This window comes from Mus pahari, chromosome 13 (genome assembly GCF_900095145.1).
Source record: "Mus pahari chromosome 13, PAHARI_EIJ_v1.1, whole genome shotgun sequence".
Lineage (NCBI taxonomy): Eukaryota > Metazoa > Chordata > Mammalia > Rodentia > Muridae > Mus > Mus pahari.
In genome coordinates, this window is record NC_034602.1 from 10557120 (window position 1) to 10580623 (window position 23504).

The 23504-nt window shown below is 46.5% G+C and overlaps 1 protein-coding gene across 3 annotated transcripts in view; it reads right to left on the reverse strand.

The window, feature by feature from the left end:
* The window catches only part of Spred2 (sprouty related EVH1 domain containing 2), a 98551-nt gene that overhangs the window by 44980 nt on the left and 30067 nt on the right, over positions 1-23504 (reverse strand). Inside the window, exon 1 of one of the 3 annotated variants that reach the window (XM_029545048.1) lies at positions 22834-23437. The exons of the other annotated variants lie outside the window; for them this stretch is intronic. The gene's annotated coding sequence lies outside the window, so the exon portion shown is untranslated. Of the gene's footprint in view, positions 1-22833; positions 23438-23504 lie in introns of those variants that run through there. 3 annotated transcript variants of the gene reach the window in all.

The following is a 23504-nucleotide window of genomic DNA, read 5'->3' on the forward strand; positions in this document are numbered from 1 at the left end:
CTCACCCCTGGAAACAGAGCATAATCAACTCTCCTGTAAGTTGGTTTTGGTTATGGAATTTTATCATAGCAACAAAAAGTACCTACAGAACAATACAGAAGTCCAGGTCAATGCTGACACTCTGACAAGTGAACTGGCCCTGCAGTGGCCATTTATGGTGCAGGAACACTGGATCTGGGACCTCAGAGATCAGTGGGTGTATTTGGCCTCTGGGCTCCCATACCTTCACATACATTTTCTAGCATGGAAGTCAAACCAGCCAGGAAAAACACAGCAAACTGGCCTCCCGTTTCTTTTCTTTCTTTTTAATTTTATTTTTATTTTATGCACATTGGTGTTTTGACTGCATGTATATCTGTGTGAGAGTGTCAGATCCCCTATAACAGGAGTTACAAACAATTGTATACTGCTATGGTGATGTTGGGAATTGAACCTGGATCCTCTGGTAGAGCAGCCAGTGCTTTTAACTGCTGAGCCATCTCTTCAGCCCCTGCCCCCTGGTTTCTCTGATTTTCCTAATAGACTTCTTCTTGTTTGTTTGTTGTTTGTTTTGAGCCAGGGTTTTTCTGTGTAGTTTTGGCTGTCCTAGATCTCAATCTGTAGACCAAGCTGGCCTTGACTTACAACGATCCCCCCTGCCTCTGCCTGCTGAATGTTTGTGTCCTGTGTGTGTGCAGTGCCAGTGGAGGTCATCATATCCCTTGAAATTGGAGTTACAGGTGGCTCTGGGCCACCACGTTGGTGCTGGGGACTTAACCTGGGTCCTTTACCGAGATGTTCTTAGCTGCTGTCACCTCTCCAGCCCCACATAGCCTTAGTTTAAGGTTTAAGGCTCTTGCCATGTTTGAATTTGTGGAGTTTTTTTTCTTCTTCTTTATATTGTATTCTGTTTTTTAAAAACAAATACAAGCCAATGTCAAGATCCGAGCGTTATCATGGGTAGCAAGGCACTGTAAGTAATAAATACTCTGTAGCAAGAACAAAATGCACTCAGAACCCAGGTGTCTTGGCTCAAAATCCAGGCTTACTTTGTCTTCTCAAAGCCTTTTTCCTTACTGTAAAATGAGTTTATATTATGGATGACCTCATAAAGCTATCCTTTCTCAGGTAAAATGTTATGTTTATTTAAAACTGAATTCCTAGCTGAGTGTGGTACCACATGCTGTAACCCCAGCACTCTGGAGGCTGGGGCAGGAGGCACAGGAGTTTAAGGTCAGCCTTGGCCTGCATGGTTTCAAGAATGCCTCAGGGGGGGCTGGGAGGTGGGGTGGAGGTGGAGACTGGGAGAATAAACTAATCAAACACTAAATAAAATCAAATCTTATTTTCTTTCAAGATTTATTTATTATATGTTAAGTACACTGTAGCTGTCTTCAGACACACCAGAGGAGGGCATCAGATCTCATTACGGATGGTTGTGAGCCACCATGTGGTTACGGGGATTTGAACTCGGGACCTCTGGCAGAGCAGTTAGTGCTCTTAACTGCTGAGCCATCTCTCCAGCCCCAAACCTTATTTTCATCTTGAGTATGAAAAATACAAACCTCACAAAATGTTCACTTTATCCTGTAGTTCACAAATATATGAAACAAAATTTTGCTCAAATGTATATATTAAGGAAAGAACTACATAGAAAAAAAAAATACATTGGAGGGGAGGACTTGGGCATAGTTGTCAATGGACCATTCTAATAGTTACTGCACATTAAAACCACAGTGTTTAACAGACTGTCTGCATAAAATGTTATAGAAGCAAGCCAGGTGCATTTACCTGAGTTAGGGGACAAACTCAGAATAGGGATTAGAAAACAAGAACAGGCTTCCTGTCAAAAAATAAGCAGTAGCAGCTGGAACCCTGACTTCCTCACACAATGCTGGACTGAATGGGTAACTGTGCCCGCTTTCATTAGGGCTCAGCACAGATCCAGCTCTTCAGCTCACACACATGACAGTGATGAGGATGTTCACAGTGTGTGAATTCCACTCTCAGGGGTGGGCCAGCTGAGCCACCACACTCCTCTGATATTATATATATATATATATATATATATATATATATATATATATATATGCTCCAGAGGTGCAAACTTAGAGTTGAGCAGCTGTGACAGATGAAGTGACCCTCTCACTAAGATCCAGTCTAATGACTCCTTTGTGTGTGTGCCTGTGTCTGTCAGCAAAACATATAAATACAAATAACAAATTAAAAAATGCCAGGCAGCGGTGTTGTACACCTTTAAGCCTTTAGCCAGAGGTAGAAGGATCTCGGAGTTTCAGGCCAACCTGGTCTACAGAGCAAGCTCCAGGACCAGGGCTACACAGAGAAACCCTGTCTCCTACTCCCCACCCCAAAGTGTCTGTCATTTATTGGTCCCTTATTGCTTAACATTCCAATCTAGAATCAGATACGCAAATGTTATCAATGGTCCTCTACAACTCATGAGCTACAGCGTTCAATGGGAAGAGCCCACTCTTGTCTTCCTGCGGGGTGGAAACTAAAGCCGGTGCTCTTGCACCCTGACTTGCTCAGAGAGTGTCTTCCCTACTTGGGAGTTTAGTCCACCCGATGTAGTGCACAAGGTCACAGCCATGCCTCCCTTCCCCAAGCACATCTGTGCAGTTTACAGAAACCACATGTGTCCCGGGATCCAGCATGAAGCAAGCGGTGAAAGCTGATCAGGAAGGAACCCTCAGGAAACTGAGGGAACGGGAGTGGGTGATGCTCTCTAGGAGACTGGACGGCCATGCGAAGCATCGATAAAGCTGCCCGGGGCCTTAGGAAACTCGGGCTGCACAACACCGTTGCCCATAACAGAAAGATGGCTGCCAACCCAGGGAGATGGAAAGCATGCCTCGAGAGATGGCCCCGAGAAAGCCCTGCATCCACTTACGATACAAATTTTCTTTGGCAAGAAAACTTGTTTATTTGGGGGAAAAAAAAAAATGAATCCTCAGAATTAATGGATAATGCAGGTGAAGGGACCCCTGGGACGAGTCTCTGAGAGGGGAAATCTGAACAAAAGAAACCATTCTCCGGCCTTCACTTGTGTTCTTTTAAAAACAAAGTCTTGGCGAGCTGCTAGGACACAGATGAAATCTGAGGTATCTGAGGATAGCTGCCTTCCTGGTGGTCATGTGCTACTTTCCCAACAAAGTGAATCCGACAGAGAACAGCCAGGACAGCCCAGGGGCCAGGATGGCAGCTAGAGGTATAGATTTATACGGTTACCTCCTGAGAGGAAGGGTCAGATATGCTGGCACTGTGATGAACGACCTCAGGCAAATTCAGTAGTCTGTGGTACTAACTAACTTGTGTCTCACTGGCTCTCTGTGGTTCATCTCAGGAGTCTGGATTAGCCATAATCAGAGGCCTGTGCTGATCAGACGCAGATGAGCTAACTGTGCTGAGCGGTTCTGTTTGTTTCCCTTTCATGAGACCCTGTGACACAGAGATAGGACTGTGGACTCGGCCCAGCTGTCCCTAGGAAAAGGCAAAGGGAACCCACATTTATCCCATGTCCACTCTATGGGGGTGATAGTATTTCGCTTATAAATTCGGTTCCTGGTTGGCATGGAGCAGACATGGGCTGCACTGGTGCACTGATGCCCTCTACAGGGTCTGTGGCACAGAGCATTATACATAAGGGCTTTGACAAGTCACTCTGGAAAACCACAGGAGGAACCAAGGGCTGGATTAGCAAGGAAAAAGCTTGTATTCAAAGTGCTGCTGCTAAGCTCAGCGGGGGGGGGGGGGGGGGGATCCAGATGTCTGAGAGAACCAATTTCCTCTTCAAGCCTAGAGCAGGCATGCAGAAGGCTATTGGGGCCAAGCCTGAATCTTCCTGGGATCTGGACTCAAGACAAACCAAACCTGTACCTAGGGCTGAAATATCAAGTTAAAGGGCTGGGGCAGACTCCGAGCCTGGAAAGGCACATAGAGGCATCAGGGAGGATGCGTGGTCCATGAATTTGGTACCTTACAGTGATCTCAACTCACAGGGATCACAAACTGGTGCTGGACCCAATGCCAGCCCTGAAAGCTCATCTTATGGGCAGCGGTCAGGTTGGGCTCTGTCACTATGTGTGACATGAGTATAGGCACTCTGTGTCTTCGCTACCTCTAAGCCATAGAGACACCTGAAGCTGCTCCTGAGCTGTACAAGTCCAGGACCAGGGCTGGTGAAATGGTTCACTGAGTAAAGGTGCTTGCTGCCAAATCTTACGACTGAAGTTTCCTCCCCAGGATTCACATAATGGAAGGAGAGAGATGGCTCCTCAAAGCTGTCCTTTGACTCCTCCTGCACACGTTCCCTCCTTGACAAGGAGGGGGGCAGTTAGGGTGGTGTCCACCTTAATCCCAGCACTAGGGAGGCAGAAGCAGGCAAGTCTCTGTATTTGAGGCCAGCCTGGTCTACATAGCAAATTCCAGGACAGCCAGGGCTACAAGGTGACATCCTGTGTGAAAACAAATGAATTTTTTTTTTTTTTTTAAATTCCCTCTTCTGGAGAAACAACCTACTGCCCTATTTGAGACCAGCCACCATAAAAAATTATCCAATACTCGGGTGGCTTCCTCATGGAATGAGCCTTCCATGAGGAAGCCATCTTTGTCAAATGGCTAGACAGATATGTGACCAGGCTTTTCTGGGAATTCTCAGCAATGAGCCTTAATAATCTATCTGTATAAACAACATACAATTCACGGGACTGAAAGGCCTGAAAGTTCATCTTATGAGCAGTGGTCAGGTTGGGCTTTGTCATTAGCTATGTGTGATATGAGTATAGGTGAGGGAAGACAGACTTGACAGGAGGGGGAGGAGGAAGAACAAACAATAACAAACAACAACGACAACAACTGGAGAACGGGGTGGTGGTGGTGGTGGTGGTGGCACACAATATATGTGAGAGTTGTGTTCCAACTTTACAAAGCCCAATAATCAACAACCTTAAATTAGGCGGTGCACACCTTCAAGCCCCAGGCTTAGGAGGAATGCTTCCAGTTTGAAGGCAGCCTGGACAACAGTGAGTTTCCCACCATCCTGGACTAGAGAGCCTGTTTTTTAAAAACACAAATAGGCTGGTGTAATGTGGTAGTTCATGCCTTTCATGCCAATACTCAAGAGGCGGAGGCAAGTGCACAGATCTCTGAGTTCAAACCCCATCCATCCCCTTAAGAACCAAAACAATGGGCTACAAGGTGGCTCAGCAGGTAAAGGCCTTTGCTGTCAAGCCAACGACCTGACCCACATAATAGAAGAAAAGTAATGCCTTGCAAGGTGTCTTCTGACCTTCACATGTGCCCACCCTTGCTCCCTACCTATAAACAAGTAATAAACAAAGAACCTTGTTGGGGCTGGAGGTAAGGCTCAGTGGCAGATGGCTGGGATGGCTCTTGTGAAGTTCTATGGACTTCCAGTACAAGAATAAAGAGAAGGGGAGGGAGGGAAGGAATGGAGTTCAGTGTGGCAGTCAAGATGAGCCTCGCATACAATTAGTTAACTTGCAAATCTGACACACTCAGAAGAGAACAAGAGACTGAAGAGATTCAAATGCCAGTGTCTTCCACACCTGCTAATGTAACCTTGACTTTGTACAGAAAGGCACAGTGCAAGCTCATCTCCAGCACAGATCCTAATGTCAGCATGCAATGCATCTGTACTCAATCACTGGTGTGTCCCAGTACTGCATACGTGTGACAAAGTGTGGCTCATCTGGATTGTATTTAGTTGTTGCCACCAGGCTCCAAGAGCCACCAGCAAGGACGAGTTCCACCCCATGTACAACTCTGTACAAAAGAGGCTGATGTTGCTGGGAGAACAAGCCCCCTCCCCTGGTCAGTGTGCGATCAGAACCTACATGGTGTGGCACTTATTTAAGGGGTGATGATGGAGAAGCAGTTCACCTGCTTCCTTCACTTGGCTGCCCTTTACAAAGAAATCTTAACATAAATATCAGGTACTAAGCAAGAAAGGAAAGGAGAATGGAGAACTAAGGTGGACTCCACCCATTCCGGCTAAGATTAGAAAGATAGAAAGCATGAATGGAGACATTACAAGATAATGCTCTTGTGCCAGGGCTGTGTGTGCTTGAGTTTGTCTTCCAGAAAACTTTTGACCAAGGTTCTTGTTTCTAATGCCCCGAGATCCTCTCTGCCCTTCTTTCTCAGCTCAGGAGGGAGGAAAGCATCCCCAGATTTCATCTGTTTGCTTCCTGTGAGCGCTGCCTTCAGGAATGACCCAGTATGAAGGACAAGTCTCAACATCTGAACATTCCAAACTACCAGGCTGGGTCCCATTTTCCTGCCACTCAGAAGCTGGAAACAAACACAAACATACTGTCAGTCTGGTAGACAGAATGCCAACAGATAAGCAGCCAGGCAGTCCCCATGCAAAGGCCACAGCCCCCTGAAAACCTCAGCTAACCACACTGCAGGGCTCAGCTCTGTCTTCCCTGTCCCCTGGAGTTAACGTCCAGACGTGTTGGCTCCATTTGTGCTTCAGGGTGAGGAAGGGAAACGTTCAAGGGCTTCGAACAGAAAGGTATTTATCATCTGTGGCCAGGGAGGGCATTATGGGAAGAACAGGAGTTACATTCCATTGGCTGATCATAGCCTCGCTGGGTTCACAGCAGGGCAGATTCTTAGTGTTTTAACAAGCAAAAGTCAGAACTTATAGATTAACTGGGACATAATAAAGTCACCAATTTATCTGACAACATAAACACAGATGGATCATTTTAGCTGATTGCTCTCCAATTCATAAATCAAAGTTTAAGAAGGTGCATTCTATCACAGTCTATGATCTTATCCCTTCTCTCACCCTCAAGACTAAAGGAGTCATCTTATATGTTTTTTGGTAGGCTGAGATATAGCTTAGTTGGTAGGGTATCTGAGCAGCAAGTAAGAAGCCACGGGAACAATCTTCCCCAGCGTGACATAAGCCCAGGTGTAGTGGCACATGCCTGTGGTCCCAGCACTGAAGTGGAAGGGGGAGGGTTTATGAAAACACACGCGCATGCACACACACGCGCACACACACGCACACACACACGCGCACACGCACACACACACACTCGCAAACACACAAAGCATACTTTTCATAGTCTTTGGCCTTGACTTTAAGAAGTTGACTGTTTTATGTGTATTGGCGAATCTTTGCACCATGTGAGGAGGTCAAAAGAAGTTATTGGATCTCCTGGAACTAAAATCACAGATGGTTGTGACCTACCACGCATGTACTAGGAATTGAACCTGGGTCCTCTGGAACAAGTCAATGCTCTTAACTTCTGAGCCATCTTTCTAGTTCCTGAACCTTGATTTTTATCCCTTTTGATTGTTCTAAACTAGAACACAAACCACCCAGCCAATTTATTTCACATCTGTACACTACTATAAGGATACACCATGATTTTGTTTAGCAACTATTTGGCTTTGTGGAGCTAGACGCATGAGACCCAGGGCCTATGCAGGGTCAAGTGAGTTGCCTGTGAGCTACAACCCCATTCTCACATTATCAAAGAGCATTTGCGTCTTCCTAACCTTTTTGCAAGATCAGTCATGCGATGAATAACATTAGAGATGTCTTTAAATATCAAGATGTGTGCTTACTGCTGTTAACCACCTGACTGTGATACAGAAAGAGAAGGAAGAAAAACTCTGTGGCTGCAAACCCATCCTGACCCAGGACAAGAGAGAGCCCTTGGGGAAAGTCTGATTTTTCTGGGCTAAAAGGTGTGTCAAAGATGCTCAACAGAACTTTTGAAGAAGGAATGAATGAGGGTTCAATCATGGGGTCTATCTGTACCCTCCCCTCTTCCTGCTGACTACCCTCCCCACCTCTCCATTCAGTCTGGAGCTATCCTGACCTCTGCCACTTTAAAAAGTTCTGTCTGGATGTGGTAAGGAAACAGACCGGTATCTCAGCACCTGGTATGGAACTTCCCGAGTCTAGGTTACACAGGAAGACCCTGACTCACAACAATGAACAAGGAAACAAGGAAACTTTACAAAGAAAGACTGTAACAAGTCTGGCGCCATTGTCCATCATCCATCCACCAGAACCCAGAGACATAGCTGGAGGTCAATTTCACACAAAAGCCACTGCAGGGGAAGCCAGGCTGAACTTCCCCTCCACAGCAGCACAAGTGTCAGCCAGTGCCTGGGGAACTTTCAAAGGAGAACTCCTTAGAGCCCAGGAGACCATCCCTTCTTAGCTACAGCTTCCAGCAAAGAACATGTAAACCGCAGAATGGACCCCACTGTCTTTTTGTGTGTGTGTAGTTTAGGCTGGCCTTGAGCTTTTTCTGACTCTCGTCTCTACCTCCCAAATGCTGGGATTACAGGGGTACGCCATTATGCCTGGATTGTGGAATGCTGGGGATCAAAGGAACCTAGGAATCCCTGTATGTTAGGCAAGCACTCTCTTTGAGCTACATATATATCCCCATTTGAAACCTAGCCTTTTCAAAATTCTGGCATCCTTATAGCATCTGGAATTTATAACAGGAGCCTGCGTTCAGGCCTAAGCACTGCATAGATGCTGCATCTGGGGCCTAGATGAGGCTTGCCTCTAGAACCGCGGTTCTCAACCTGTGGGTCACTAGCCCTTTGGTGGTCAAGGGACTCTTACAGGCTTCAAGTATCAGGCATCCCACATATCAGATATTTACATTACAATTCATAACTGTAGCAAAATGACTGTTATGAAGTAGCAACGGAAATCATTTTATGGTTGAGGGGGTCATCACGACATGAGGAACTGTATTAAAGGGTGGCAGCATTAGGAAGGTTGCCTCCAGAAGGACTCAGGAAGGCAGGGAACCATCCTGGAAGCATCGGTCAGGCCAGGTGCCTTCAACGGCACCAGAAACGCACGCCCATTATCACCTACGTGTGCATCATTGCAATGTCCTGATCTCAGGGTCAAAGTCAAATTATTGAAATTAGTTATGTTTGGGGTTCTAATTAGAAAAAAAACAGTATTGTGAAGGTATATTTAGTCCAAGTGGAGGAAACTGAATGGATTTATTTGGATCGGTGGTACTTCACTTTAAAATGGTATTTGGATCTGCACTTCACTTTAAAATGGCTATCCGCTCCCAAGACCACATACTCACTTTCCTCAGCGACTAAACTTTTTCTCCCACCAACAAAGCTACTGGTTCTTAGTCTCGGCTACACATGGTGGTGGCATGTCAGGCTTCTGTTGTTTTTTTTGTTTTTTTAGGTGGTATATAGCTTGGGGTACAGCCTGGCTCCCTGCCGTTTCAAAGCTCCTGGGTAATGCCGATGCACTGTAGTAGTTAGGAATCCATGCTGTGAGAACCTGTTGGGACTCAGTAAGAAGTGGGGGTATGTTGAAAGGACATTGGTGGCTGGACACTGGCTTCCTGAAGCCAGGACCCCAGGGCTGAGATCTGGGCCAGCTCCTTTGAATTACTGAGGCCAAGAGGGATAGACACTAGAGCTCGGTACAAACTAGGGAGTTGGTGGACTGATTAAAGCCAGAAGTCAGACCTACTTTAGATCCACATTCCACTGGCTCCACACCCCTCCTGCTTACACGCGCATTAAGTGTCAAAGTGTATCTGGTGGAAATCAGCCCGTGCCGGGACAGATAAGGTCCTGTTTTAACTGGCTACAGGGCTATAAACATCCAATTGCTATAGCAGCCTAGGAGCTGGCCTTATTCAGGTAGAGAGGAGAGAGCAATTCCCTGGGATCAGCAAGCTTCACATCACAAGGGTCTGTGAGTTCCCGTGGGTACCATATTTTGATGGACAGCTGTGAGCCTCCGCCCACTTTCTTGTGGTTGCACCTAGTGTCGCCCTTGGGGCTTTGGAGAGATGCATCTGTTGATGTACTTTCTACGTTAATAGAGACAAAAACTTTACAACAACACAGAAGTGGACGAATGGTCCCCCTTTACAGAGAGGAGTGAGGCCCAGGCAACCTTGGGTTAGTTTACTATGACTGAATCAATACAATGGGAGAACCAAACCCAACCAAACTCCAAAGCCATGTGCCCAATCCTTAGATCCAACCTTCTGGAAGGTCTGAACATGGCACCTCTTTCCACTCACAGGAAAGAACCCAAAGGTGGCTTAACCACTCTACCTTCCCTAGTGAACCTGAGGGTACAAGCCTTTGAATGTACTCTCACAAGTCTCCATGGAGACAAGCCTTTGGTCCTGTACCCTTACTGAGCCTAGCTATGCTGCTTGGGAACTGTCTAGTCCTAGCATTATACCAGAGGTTACTGCCTGCCCCACACCCAACTCTAATCTTTATTTCTTTTGTGCTGGGAATCAAACCCAGAGCCTTGTGCATCCAGGTCCTAAGACACAACTATAGCCCTTTCAAAATCTTCCTTCCTTCCTTCCTTACTGCAAAGCCCTAAAAACAAGTTCTAAAAGGACTCTAGAAGTGTTCCAGCAAGTGGCTTTAAGATCCTAGTGACAAACCTTCCCAAGTGAGACCCCAACATTGAAAGAAAAACACACAGGTCCAGGTCCAGGTCCAGGTGCACAGGCCCAGGCTCTGATCATGTTTCCTGTAAACAGAAACACATTCAACCCATAATGCAACATTGTATCACTGTAATCCATCACAAGGCATCAAAGAGCATCATTCTGAAGGTCAGCTGACAGTTACCGGATATGCCAAATATACTCTGCGTCCCCTTCAATTCCCACAGGTTTCTTAGTCTCTCTGACTTGAGGGATGGAGAAACTGGCCTGCAGAGAGAGAGAGTATGAAGGCCACATACTGAGTCAAAGAGGGCACAAGCCACAGCAGTCTGGCTCCAGAACACATGGCTCATGCTCTCAAGCTCACTGGGTGAGCTGGTTGCCCAGCCTCTGCGGCAGCTACAGGGCACCCCAGAAGACACACATCACCCCTCTGCAGACCGTCTTGAGTCCTCCACGGGAACAGAGAAACCCTATGTTACTCCTGTAATTCATAGCTCAGAGTCATGACAAGCCAGGGATGTTGGCTCATACTTGTGATCCCAGCACTTGGGAGGCAGAGGCAGGTGGACTGCTGTGAATTCAAGGCTGGTCTAAACTACAAACTGCAACTTTGTCTTAAAAACAAAAACAAACAAATAACCCAAAGCAAAACAACCAAAACAGCACTGGAGAGACTGCTCTGCCCTGACAGCACTGACTGCTCTTCCAGAGGTCCTGAGTTCAATACCCAGCAACCACATGGTGGCTCACAACAATCTCTGAGTTCTAAACTATCTTCTGGCATGCATGCACATGCAGATAAAGCACTCAGATACATAAAATAAATAAATTTTTAAAGAAAATAAGCAAAATAAAATGGCAAATTTTTCACAAGGAGTAACAGAAAGTATTCTTCACCCTCAGCTCAGATGGTCCAGGGAGCCCTGAAGCTCATCTTCTGTGGGATCGTACTCCAGCCCGCACCAACAGATACCGACACAAAACAATCAGAGGAATTGGTTGGCCAATGAAATGAGGCCAACCAGAGCTGGGCTGAGAGGCACATGCTGTCAACTCGACGGCCAAATACAGGACTCGAGTTAGCCCTACACTGTGTGCCCACATTCAGCTTCATTGTGGGGCAACTCATTTGTGGGTAGGTGCTTTGTCTACAAACCGGGAAATAACAGTGGCGACTTGGGTATCTTGGTGTTTGTTCTGTTAATTAACTTTGTACCGTGCATTCGACACATGCCTGCTCCCGTGTAGCTGAGATTAAAAAAAAAAGGTTGAATATAAAACAGACCACAAAGTGGGGGCAAAAGGTAGTTGGTACAGGGGTACTGTACGGGTCAGCAGAACAGGGTTTGCCCTGCAAATGGCAACGGTCCAGGTAAACGCGTGCTCCTGGACTCTAGGTCAATATGGAACTCTTCATCTGCAGTGGGGAATTATCTGGGGCTTCAGCCAGCAGCAGAACTTCCCCTTGTTCCTGAAATGCTGGCAGACTGAGGAGGGTGATCCTAGCTGCAGTTCCCAAAGCAGGAGTTTCCCAGACCTCAAGGCCACCATGTGTTCCCCAGCGCATGCTCATTCACTCCAAAGGCGCGCCCGCGCCCTGCATGTACACGGGCAGATGAGGGTCCGGTGGAGTAGGATGGGGACCGGGAATATCACACGATGGGACACAAAGGGACGGGAGACCCACCACACACAACCTGCTCTGCAACAGTGGTTTCAGGGTTCAACTGAGCACCGAGTTTCTAGACAACCAGCCTGCAGTGAAGGGATTAAAGGCAACCCGGGGGCAGGAGCGCAGGAAGACCTTAGGATCTGAAAAAAAGCTTTCCAGGAAGGAGGGTGGTCAGCAAGGCCGATGAAGGAAAATCAAAACAACGATGTGTGTGTGTGTAACTGTCTGTAGGCCTAATGGAATCGCTGTCCCAGCCACTGTCCTAGGAACGTCTAGGTTTAGGGATAGGTCACCACTCAGATACAGGGAGATAGCCCTGAGACTGTACCTGTGAATGCACCACGCCGCACAGATATGGAACAAGCCATATGCACAATTTGAATTTTTTTCCTTAGAGTTGCCATAACTCAGTATATCTAAAATAGTTTTGTTCCCACAAGCAATCAAAATAAAATAATTACTAGCAGGGTGCCTAGCATGTATTATATATAATAAGACAATATACTTTCTGTATGACACCACCTCTCAGCCCACGATGGCTTATTTTAAGGGCTCAGAACCCAAATGACTAGTGGCCACAGAATTGGTCAGTGGTCTGGGGGGCAGTCACTCCCAACGGTGCCACCTGGACCTCTGGCAGGAGGGGTGGTGCCACGTGGCGGTAGCGTTTATTAAGTGTGGCTGCCGAGATGGCTCAGTGGGTAAGAGCACCCGACTGCTCTTCCGAAGGTCCAGAGTTCAAATCCCAGCAACCACATGGTGGCTCATAACCATCCGTAACGAGATCTGATGCCCTCTTCTGGAGTGTCTGAAGACAGCTACAGTGTACTTACATATAATAAATAAATAAATCTTTTTTTTAAAAAAAAAAAGAAGGCCTCAAAGAAAGGCAGCTGGCCTCCCAAAAGGTTCCAGTGTGGCACCAGTCAGGTCACCTCAGCCTCTGTCAGACTCAGTCAAGGAAATTTGTATTTTAAAGTACTCACTGGAATGCTGGCTTGGGACTTCTAGGCATAAAAAACAAGGGAGACTGGGGGGGGGGAGGGTGTTCCAGGGCCAAGGAGTTAAACCGCTAACGCCTGCCGGGCTATTTGTCCTGTCCCCCCACCCCACCCCCCACCTCAACTTCCTGTCTGTGAGGGTAGATGTCCTGCTTACAGCTCAGAGACATAGGGGCAGTCCAAAAAGGACCATGGTGTTCCTGAGAAAGGCAGAGCTTCAGCTGGTACCCGTGCACTTGAACTCCCCTCACATGGGTCCACTGAAGTTGCTGCTCTCCTATCTCTAGGGCTCTGCCCCCTAAGAAGATAGCTTTAACCTGGGGGTGGGGGTGGGGGGCGGCAGAATGTGCTCATCCGAACACTAAATGGACGAGAAAGATGGCTTATCTGGCAAGGGAACTTGCCACCAAGCTTGATGACCTGAGTTCAATCCCCAGGACCCATATGATGGAGAGAACCAACTCTTCACTTTTCCTCTGACCTCTATATGCATACATATCACACACACACACACACACACACACACACACACACACACACACACACCCCTGTAGACAGACAAACCACAAGCACTGAAGGTCACTTCTCACCTGTCTGCATCTCCTATGATTTGGCTTGAGCCTTCATCCCTGGGATTCCCAACTGAAAACCTTTCAGAGGCTGACATACCAGGACGGAAAAAAATTCTCTTATCATTTGGAGAAAATAATTTCAGGCTGGGTGGATAAACATGTACAGGAAATGCTTCTACAGAGGTCTTGATCCTCTGAAGATTAATACCCACGGAACAGGAGACCAGCCTCAAACTCAGAGGAAATAGGCAAGTTATAAAAACAGGAAGAGCAGGAAGTTTATTTTTGGATGAATATTTGTTCTAGTGACGCTCTCGACGCTGACAAGAACCTTGATCTGCAGGTCATCCGCTGCAGCTGAGCGGCTGCGCTCTGTGGCTCCACAAGCCGCCCCTCCCAGGAGTTCCGAGTCTTTCTGGAAAGGGCCTTGCCTTGCCTCACTCCTGCCTAGCTGCCTCGCTGCTGCTGGAGAGGAGTCCCCAGTCCTACAGGATCTCTAGCTCAGTCAGAACCTCACCCACCCCAGCCCCAGCGAGCCGAAACTATCTCCACAAAGCTGTCAATGAGTTGCTGGTACCCTCCCAGGGTTGCAGCGTGACGTCCTCAGCCGCCCTCAGCAGACTGGCAGTCTCCCTGTTCCCACCACACCATAGAACCTTCCATGCTTCCCCTGCCTACGGAATAAAACCAAACAGCCTCAATCATGACAGATCTCTTTCTGCATAATCGTACCCACCCTCATCATGACCCACAGAACCAGCTGTGTCATTTCCCCAGCTCACAGGGGAGACGCTTACCTATCCTGTGTAACACTCAGAGTTTCAGCCCCAACACACACACATACACACACACACACACACACACACACACACACACACACACATACACACTAAGAATGTCAAGATCACAAAAGAGCATTAAACCAGGTGCAAGGCCGAACCCTCGCCCATGGCTCCCTCTTGGTGCGAGTACGAGTATGGGTTGAGGGGATGCTGCTGTCGGGAGCACTGGTTTACAGTTGTTTTATTATTTACCTCTCAGGCCTCTCACCTCATTAGACCAAGTGCCCCAGGGCCCCACTGCTTAGCTATCACTGTGCTCTCTCTCCTCCACCTGCTGAAGAAACCACCAGGCACACAGTAGGCTTGTTGTGACGTCTACTACCAGGCACACAGTAGGCTTGTTGTGACGTCTACTACCAGGCACACAGTAGGCTTGTTGTGACTTCTACTATCAAGCACACAGTAGGCTTGTTGTGACGTCTACTACCAGGCACACAGTAGGCTTGTTGTGACTTCTGCTGAACTGGATCAGGAGGAACTTTGCTCTCCACTCCTCCCACCTGTAGTCTCCTATGACCTTGGCAGGTAAACCTACGAAAGGGAAAATAAGAATCTACCTGGCATTTTCCTTTACTTAGGAGGAAAGGCCCTGCCCTCTAGAGCAGTAGAGGTCTTGAAAGGAAGCTCCTCCCATCAGCCGCTAGAGGAAGCCAGCTGCCGGACACTAGCTGTGCTGTTGACTCTGGTAGCCCTTTCACGGGTGCAGTGCACAGCACAGCAAAGCGGGTGGAGAGAAGGGGCTGCGTTGCTCTCTGCCCTTCCTCCATGATAGCATTCGGATCCCAGGGGGAAGAGCTTGAGTTAAGGATGGATTTCCCTGCCTCAGCCATTAAAGTAGGAGAGGTGCTTGCAGTGAGCTCTTGGCGATGGGTGAGCTTTACTAGACAGGAGGGAGGAAGCTTGGTGGGGATCAAAGGAGCATCCCCTTCCTAAACGGCAGGTGTCTGCTCACTAGCAGCACTAGTCTACAGGTGTAGCTTGAACCCAATACAAAGCACTGGCTGGCCTCGAACTTGCAGTGGTCTTTTTGCTGAGTGCTGGCATTACAGGTGTGGTCCCCATACAAAGCTTGCTTCATTATTTGGTTAAGAGAAAGAAAAACACTGGCAGTTCCAAATAGCTTCCTAACTATGTAGGCAAAGTTGATTTTTCCAGTAATTCAATGAGTGTGGACTGTCTGTCCCCATATCAGATGGCACGGGGTGGTATTATATATCTGCAAGCAGTGTGCCTCTAGCATCAGGTCTTTACCGTATTGAATGAAGGACCCTTTGACTTCAACAGGCATGCCATCATTGTAACAGCAGCTGACATCTGAGACGTTGGACAGACGCTGGGTCAGGGCCGGTGACTTACTCTGTCTTCTCCGAAGGCACTTATGAAATCCACACGCCCTTCGTTTCTCCACTTCCACCCGTACTTCAGAGTCTCCCTTTAAAACACAAGGTCGCTCGTGACTGAGATCAAGACCCACACGGCAGTGTGAGTAAGCTGGCACTTGTCAAATGTCCATCAGCCTTAACCATACAGTACTGTCCCCATTTTACAGACGAGACTCCCTCAGGTGAAGGGGCAGGCTTCTGCGGTTGCTCTCTCCTTGGTGGGGATGGCCGCCCCTCTGCAGCATGAACGCCTGCCAGAAGTATCTCATTTTCCACGGCTAATGATGAGAAGGCCTGACAGAATTGCTGGCTTTTGCACAAAGAAATGGTAAGCCCACCCAGTTCCCGGTTTAAATACTAGAGAGCGACAGGCAAACATGCTCAATATAGGGCCTATAAATGAAAACTTACACAAAAATGTAAAGTATACCATAAATGCTTCTAAGTTATTTCTGAACCTAACAGAATCTCACAGCGAGCACATTGAATGGAGGGGGTCACTACAGTACTTGGTTAAAACAAGTTCAGAGCCGGGCGGTGGTGGTGCACGCCTTTAATCCCAGCACTCGGGAGGCAGAGGCGGGCGGATTTCTAAGTTTGAGGCCAGCCTGCTCTACAGAGAGAGTTCCAGGACAGCCAAGGCTATACAGAGAAACCCTGTCTTGAAAACAAAACAAAACAAAACACCTGTATCTCCTCTATCTAGATCTAGGTTGTCAAGCTAAAAACGATTATAGACATATGCTTCGCCACACTGAAAGGCTAAGACAATAAGTCTCTAACCACCATTAACCATGACTCACCCAGAGGCTTGTGCCACACAGGTTACACTGCTAAGATCCAGCCAAGTGTTTCAACCACCTACTAATACACAGCTTACGAAACTCAATCCGAGCCCTTGAGGTAGAGATTGAGTGTCTCCCATTAGGGGCGGGAACAAAAACATATCTGTGTCCAACAAACGATGTTGGGGCAATGCCACCCTGTGGGCCAGGTTACTTCACCCAACCTGGTGCCCTGTAAAATAACCAGGTCCACAGGCTTACAGCCCCATGTCTGGTGACTTCTTGAGACTCCGAGAGTACAGAGAGGGGCCAGCAACCACCTCTACCATGCACTTTTGTGAAGACATCAGGGAGGTCTGCCCACAGACAGCTTATAGCAGGGGCTCTTATCCATGCAATGTCTCGATCTCCAACAACTACACCAATACAGAGATGGAAGCGAGTTTTCTCTAGCACACACACACTCATACATACATGTGTCAACACGTTACCATTGGACTCATGAACTTCTCCTGGATACCTAAAGCAGGAATCAACTCCTGAGTAGACAGTCCATTAGTAGACAGTCCTGCTTCTCAGACTACCCCAATATTCCCAGTGCTCCTTGGCTTATAAATCTTGCCCTCCTGGCCAGTCAACACAAACCTCCAATGTAGCTAACATCTACAGGCAAAGTGGAGCAGCTGCTACTGTTCAGCAGGCTCAGCAGACGGGCTGAGGGGGCTCATTCTGCAGTTCACTGGCCTACTGGAAGGCCCAGTGGCCACTGTAGCTCTAGGTCTCCTGGCCTGCCCAGGCTGTCCACATGGCTCTGGCTTGTGATGTCCCAGTCCTCCACTCTGGAGGAGGGGGAAGCCCTTAACTCTGTTGTAACTAAGAACATTTACCTGGCCAGACCCGAGAACCACCCAAGAGCTGCTTTATCCTCTTTCCTGAGACACAGCGATAAAAAGATGCACTACACCATCGCTCCTTTTTCCTCCCTCTCTCCTCCCCACCCTCTGAAACACCCGACTCAATTCTAAAAGCATCCTATATCCACCCTACCTCTTGTGCACTTGTACAAACATTTGCTTTTGTTTTAATTTGTGAAGAATTTACTTTTCAACACCTTTTCCCCCCCATCTTACCATCCCCTTCAAATTGTGTATAATGGCTGGAGAAAGGGTTCAGCATCTGTTTGAGGAAAATATGGATTTTTGTGGACTTTGGTAGAAGGTCCCAACTTCAGCTTTGCTTTAAATGAAACAGCAGCCATAAGAAAGTATCTACAAATCAATCCTGTCAAATATGGATTTCTAAGGTTCTCTCATACCTAAGGAGAAAATGGAGGCGCTAGCTAGCAAGATGGCTCCGTGCTGACTCCAAGCCTGTCAGCCTGGGCTTGATCTCCTGGGCCCACGTGGTGATAGGAGAGAACAGATTCTCACAAGCTGTCCCCTGCCATCCACACACACCCTGTGGCATGTATGTACCTGTGCTCTGTCTTGTCCCAACCCCCATCCACTTAAAATGTTAGAAAGTTGATTCTAGGCCTCCACCTCCCCACTGAGGAATGCAGTACCCCCCACCCCACTGTTTCATTAAAGTTCAGGCGGTTACCCAGGCTCTGGCACCATCCCCAGCAAGGGACATGTCCAGACAGTCGCTGAAGGTATTCCTTTTTAATACAAAAATGGAACTGCTCTAACTTGAATCATTGGCAGATCTTTGCCACACATGGATTTTGAAGAAACTAGCAAATGTACAGAGAGAGTAAAACTTTATTAAGTACACTTTTAAATCCTGTTAAAGCAAGTTTATTAAAGAAATCATGTGTTAAGCTAGAGACCAGTATATGGCTCAATGATACAGCATTTGCTTAGCATTCATAAGGGCCTGGATCGGAGACCCAGGACTACTAAAATCAAATTAAAGAAAAAACAAACTAAACCAACACAACAACAAAAACCCAACCAACCAACCAATCAGATGGGCAAACAAAACCAGTAAGCATAGGTGGGCTGATAACAAAACTCAAGGGTCTGGAAACTAGAGAACTGCCTGGCATGCACGAAACCCTGGGTTGAAACTTTTTACTTTCCCAAAAAAGAAAACTCAAAACTCAGTACACTCCAAAATCAGAAACCTACTGAGTACGGACGGCATACCATAAGTGGGAAGTTCTAAAAAAAAAATTATTGTTGTTGCTGTTTGAGAACAGGTACAGGCTGGCCTCAAACTGCTATGTAGCCAACGGTGACCTTGGACTTCCAATCCTCCTGTGCTTTCAACTCCAGAGTGTTAGAATCATAGGTGTGAGCCATCATGCCCTGCTTAATGTGGAAAAGTATTTTAAATGTTACATAAACTAGCCTTAGGCTATGGGTATAAGGTGTGTATGAAACAACTCTGTGTTTAGATTTGAGAGCCATCTCTGCCAAAAACCAGCCTCTCCGCTTAGAGAGGGCTTCTGAGAGAAGGGTACAAGCTGAAGACCTGTGTTCTGTTTAATACAGCTTTTCCAGTCTGCTTCTCTCTATGTTGTTTTTTGTTCCCCTGGAGATTTTTCTGTCTATATTTTGTTTGTTATTCCAAGAGATCTCTCTGTGCATATCCTGTTGGTTACGGAGAGATCTCTCTGCATGTCCTGCTGGCTTGTGTCAATTCTCTAAGCATTATTACATATCAATCTAGTCATTTATTCCAGTTTTTTTATTATCTTATAAATCACTATCCCATGACCCATGACAACAAATATACATTTTTAACATTATAAAAAAATTTAAAGATTCGTCTACCTTTATTAAGACAGACAATAAACTAGTTAAGTGAGGCCCTGTCCTAAAATTATCATTTTCATCACGCCTAAGTCTAACTTTAGTTTGTCTTAGGCTGACCCTAAACTTAAAAATTCACCTCTTTATAAACATAAATAAAATACTTAGCTCGGGGGGGGGGGAAATACTTAGCTCAATAAGATCACCTATGATCTCCACTCCCTAAATCTCTTTATCTCCTTCCTTAATAATTTTCTAACAAGATAACTCACAGAATGACTATTTTTGTTCTTTTAGATTTATAAAGCCCCTCATATAATTATATTATATCTTTATTTTAAAAAATTATATATGTTCAAACTCATGTGTTAAGAGCCCCCCCACCCTCGAGACAAGTTTTCTCTGTACAGTCCTAGACCTTGCTGTCCTGGAACTCACTCTGTAGACCAGGCTGGCCTCAAACTCAGAAGTCCCGATTACAGGCGTGCACCACCACTGCCCAGCATGTTAAGAGTTCTTTTCTACAGCCTTAAGGGCAGTCCTGGGCATCCCAATGTTTACCATTTTGCTAAGACATAGCCATACCCTCAACTCCTAGACTCTATCTGTTCCTAATTATCATAAAGTTATTAATGTTAACAAAAGACATTCCTCAAAATTATTATTATTATTATTATTATTATTATTATTATTATTATTATTATTATTCAAACAAGCTTACGCCCACAACAGCCAGCAACACTCATACTCACACTGGGCCCTGTCCCAGAGACAAAACCATGTCACTCTGTCCCCGCCAAGGCCACACCAGGCTCAATACATCCCCACGATCACATTATATAATGTATAAAATTTCTCCCAGACAGTAAGCATTTCTAGTCACAAACATTTTGAGTAATGATATATTAATTGTGGGGATCTTAGTTGAGCAAAGCTGAGGGATACCTAGGTTCCTGTCACTGCCTTCCCATGCTTGGATTCCCCTCTAAGGCCTTAGGTCTAGAAGCCTCATGCAAGATTACAAACCTACAGAAATGCCTGGTGGGCTAGGCAGAAACGTTTCAGGGAGAACGAGAAAGAGCCAGTCTCAGCAAAATCGAGGGGGGGGGGGCTTCCAGAAATAGCAAGGTTCCCCTGGACCCTCCCACAAGCCTATCTTACAAGACTAAACCGGCTCTACATACCCAGAGACCCGTTCCCTGTTGTCAGGGTCGAAGCTCTTCCCAGCTACACAGTAGAGCGGGTGGGTACAGCTGAGTCGGGTCAGAAATGATACTGCTGTTCACACAATGAACAGAATACAAAATGCTGGGGCTCAATAGCCTGGACACTAGATCCAGACTGCCTGAGTTCAAATCCACCCTCTACTGTGAGTTTTTTGATCGTGAATGAACTGCCCAGTCAGTCACTTTAAGACTCTGCAAATGAGATGTATCAGCTGCCTAGTTTCGGGGGCATGATCACATCAAAGGCAGCGTGGGCCTTAGATGGGCACTACTTAAATTTTTGCATAGGCCCCCTTTATGGTTTCTAAAAGAAAGCATTAATTTTATCAGCACAAGTTAATACAATACACCACCCCAACTAGACCTTGTTACTTCTGGTAGCGAGGCCCTTCTTGTTAAGTGACAAAACATCATTTCGGTATATATATCATTCATTCATACATACATACATACATACATACATACATACATACATACCATATGGCAGTGATGAATTTTCCAGAATAGCATTTTAAATTATTTACACACAAGCACGTAAGCATGCTCACACAGGTGCACACAAACACACATACCCACATACTCCAACACAACACTCAGATGACAACAGTCAGTGCTAACACCATATTCCAGATATGCTTTTGTGATACACATTTTGTGATACACATTGGATCCTATCACACAGGTAGAGTTCCAGATCTTCTTTTCTTTGACCCCCCCCCAATATTCTATTTTTGTATTACCAACAATTCCCTGAAGAGCTGGAGAGATGACACATCTGTTAAGGGCACACAGTTTTTGGAAAGGACCCAAGTTTGGTTCCCAGAACCTACTTTCAGTGGTTTACAACTGCTGGTAACTCTGGGTTCAGGGGACCTCTATACAGAATACTCAGCTGCACAAACTCACAGAGACGTACAAATAATTAAAACAAAACAAATGGGCTGGAGAGATGGCTCAGCAGTTAAGAGCACTGGCTGCTCTTCCAGAGGTTCTGAGTTCAAATCCCAGCAACCACATGGTGGCTCACAACCATCCGTAGTGAGATCTGATGCCCTCTTCTGGGGTGTCTGAAGACAGCGACAGTGTACTTAGATATATAATAAATAAATAAAATAAAATCTTTAAAAAACAAAACAAAACAAACAAACACCCCAGCAGGGCGTGGTGGCACACACCTCTAATCCCGGCACTCAGGAGGCAGCATGTGTAGCTCTGAGTTCAAGGCAGGCCTGGGCTACAGAGTGAGACCTTGTCTCAGACAACAAAGCAAAATAACACAACACCACAGCTCACAACACCAGTTCCCTGACGGCCCCCTTTTCCATGGCTACACAGTACATGGGTACTCCATATAACCCAACTATTTTATCTTTGCCTTTCTAGAAGAAGTTCTCATGGTAGGGGAGGGGGTAAGGAACACAAACAACTAAACTGCTTCCCAGAAAGAGGATGCTCAATTATACGTCCAACAACTGTGCATGAGAAATGTTTCTTACCCAAGCCACAATCTTACAATATTTTTCCATTGGACAGAAAGTTGGGAGGGGGAAACCTTTACTATTTTATTACAATAGTTTTATAGTTTGTGGGTTAGCTATTTTGTTCTAGCTATGTTTTTCTCTTTTAATCAGTTAGCATGCTATTTAAAAGGGGGAGGAGGAGGAGGAGGAGGAGGAGGAGGAGGAGGAGGAGGAGGAGGAGGAGGAGGAGGAGGAGGAGGAGGCGGCCGTGGTAGTGATGGCTTGGAAGATGGCTCAGCAGGTAAGACAGTAGCCATAAAAGCCTTTTATTTCTGGAACTCACTTTATAAAGCCTGGTGCGGTGGTGTACAGCAGCAACCCTAGTACTGCTACTTGGAGATGGAAGGTTGACGGAACTGCCTGGAGCTTGGGGGCTTGGAGCAAGCCTGAAGGGCTCGGCACAGTACAGAACAGCACCAGAAACCACAGGAGAGATCTTGCCTGGACAAGGAAGGCGTGAGCTAACTGCTCAGAGCTGCCCTGACTTCCGCATGCACATGCACACAAACAAAAAAAGGAACTGTTCGTTTTGTTATTAGTTGTCTAATGTCTCTTTTGTAACTCCCCAAATTCATAGTTTTATATTAACTCTTCATGTATCATACCTGAAATGAACCTTTTCTTGTTTAAGTTACTCTGTGATGCTGTATACAGTCAAGCCAGGGGAATCTCAGTAGTTCCTCTGTATTTTTCTGGTACTCTGAGGTGCGGACAATTCTGCTTCCTTCCAAGCTGAGTTAAAATACCCAGCCCCGTGTGTTTGGTAAGTTTACTCTGAAGATGTGAGGGGAGGTTCTTCATTAAAAGGAAATCCTGAGTGCAGGCTCCAGTGTGGTGTGTTGAAATGAGGAAAACAATCATAGTCAAATCCCCAGGATACAAACTAGATGTCTGTGTGAGATCCACTCTCCGGAACAAAGCTCTGCTCAGTAGCCAGCCAGCCAGGAACAATCTGGAGTTCTCCTCCTCCTAAGGGTGTTCAGTAGACTGCTGGGCATGGAGCGGAAAGGAGGAGGGAGGTAAACACAGGTCAGCCCAGAGCAGGGAGGAATCACTTGTGATTCTACCAGCTCTACCTGCAGTAGGCAAGATGTCACAAGTTCAAACGGGATCCTTCCCTGCTCCTTTTCAGAAGGCAAAGGTCATGGAACTAGTAGTTTTTCTTGTAGAAAATCATTGCAACAGACACAGAAACAAGAGAAACAAAGTGGCGCGTTTATAAACACCGCCCTGCTGAGAACTAACCACCTTTACAAGGGTTTGAAACCACACGGTT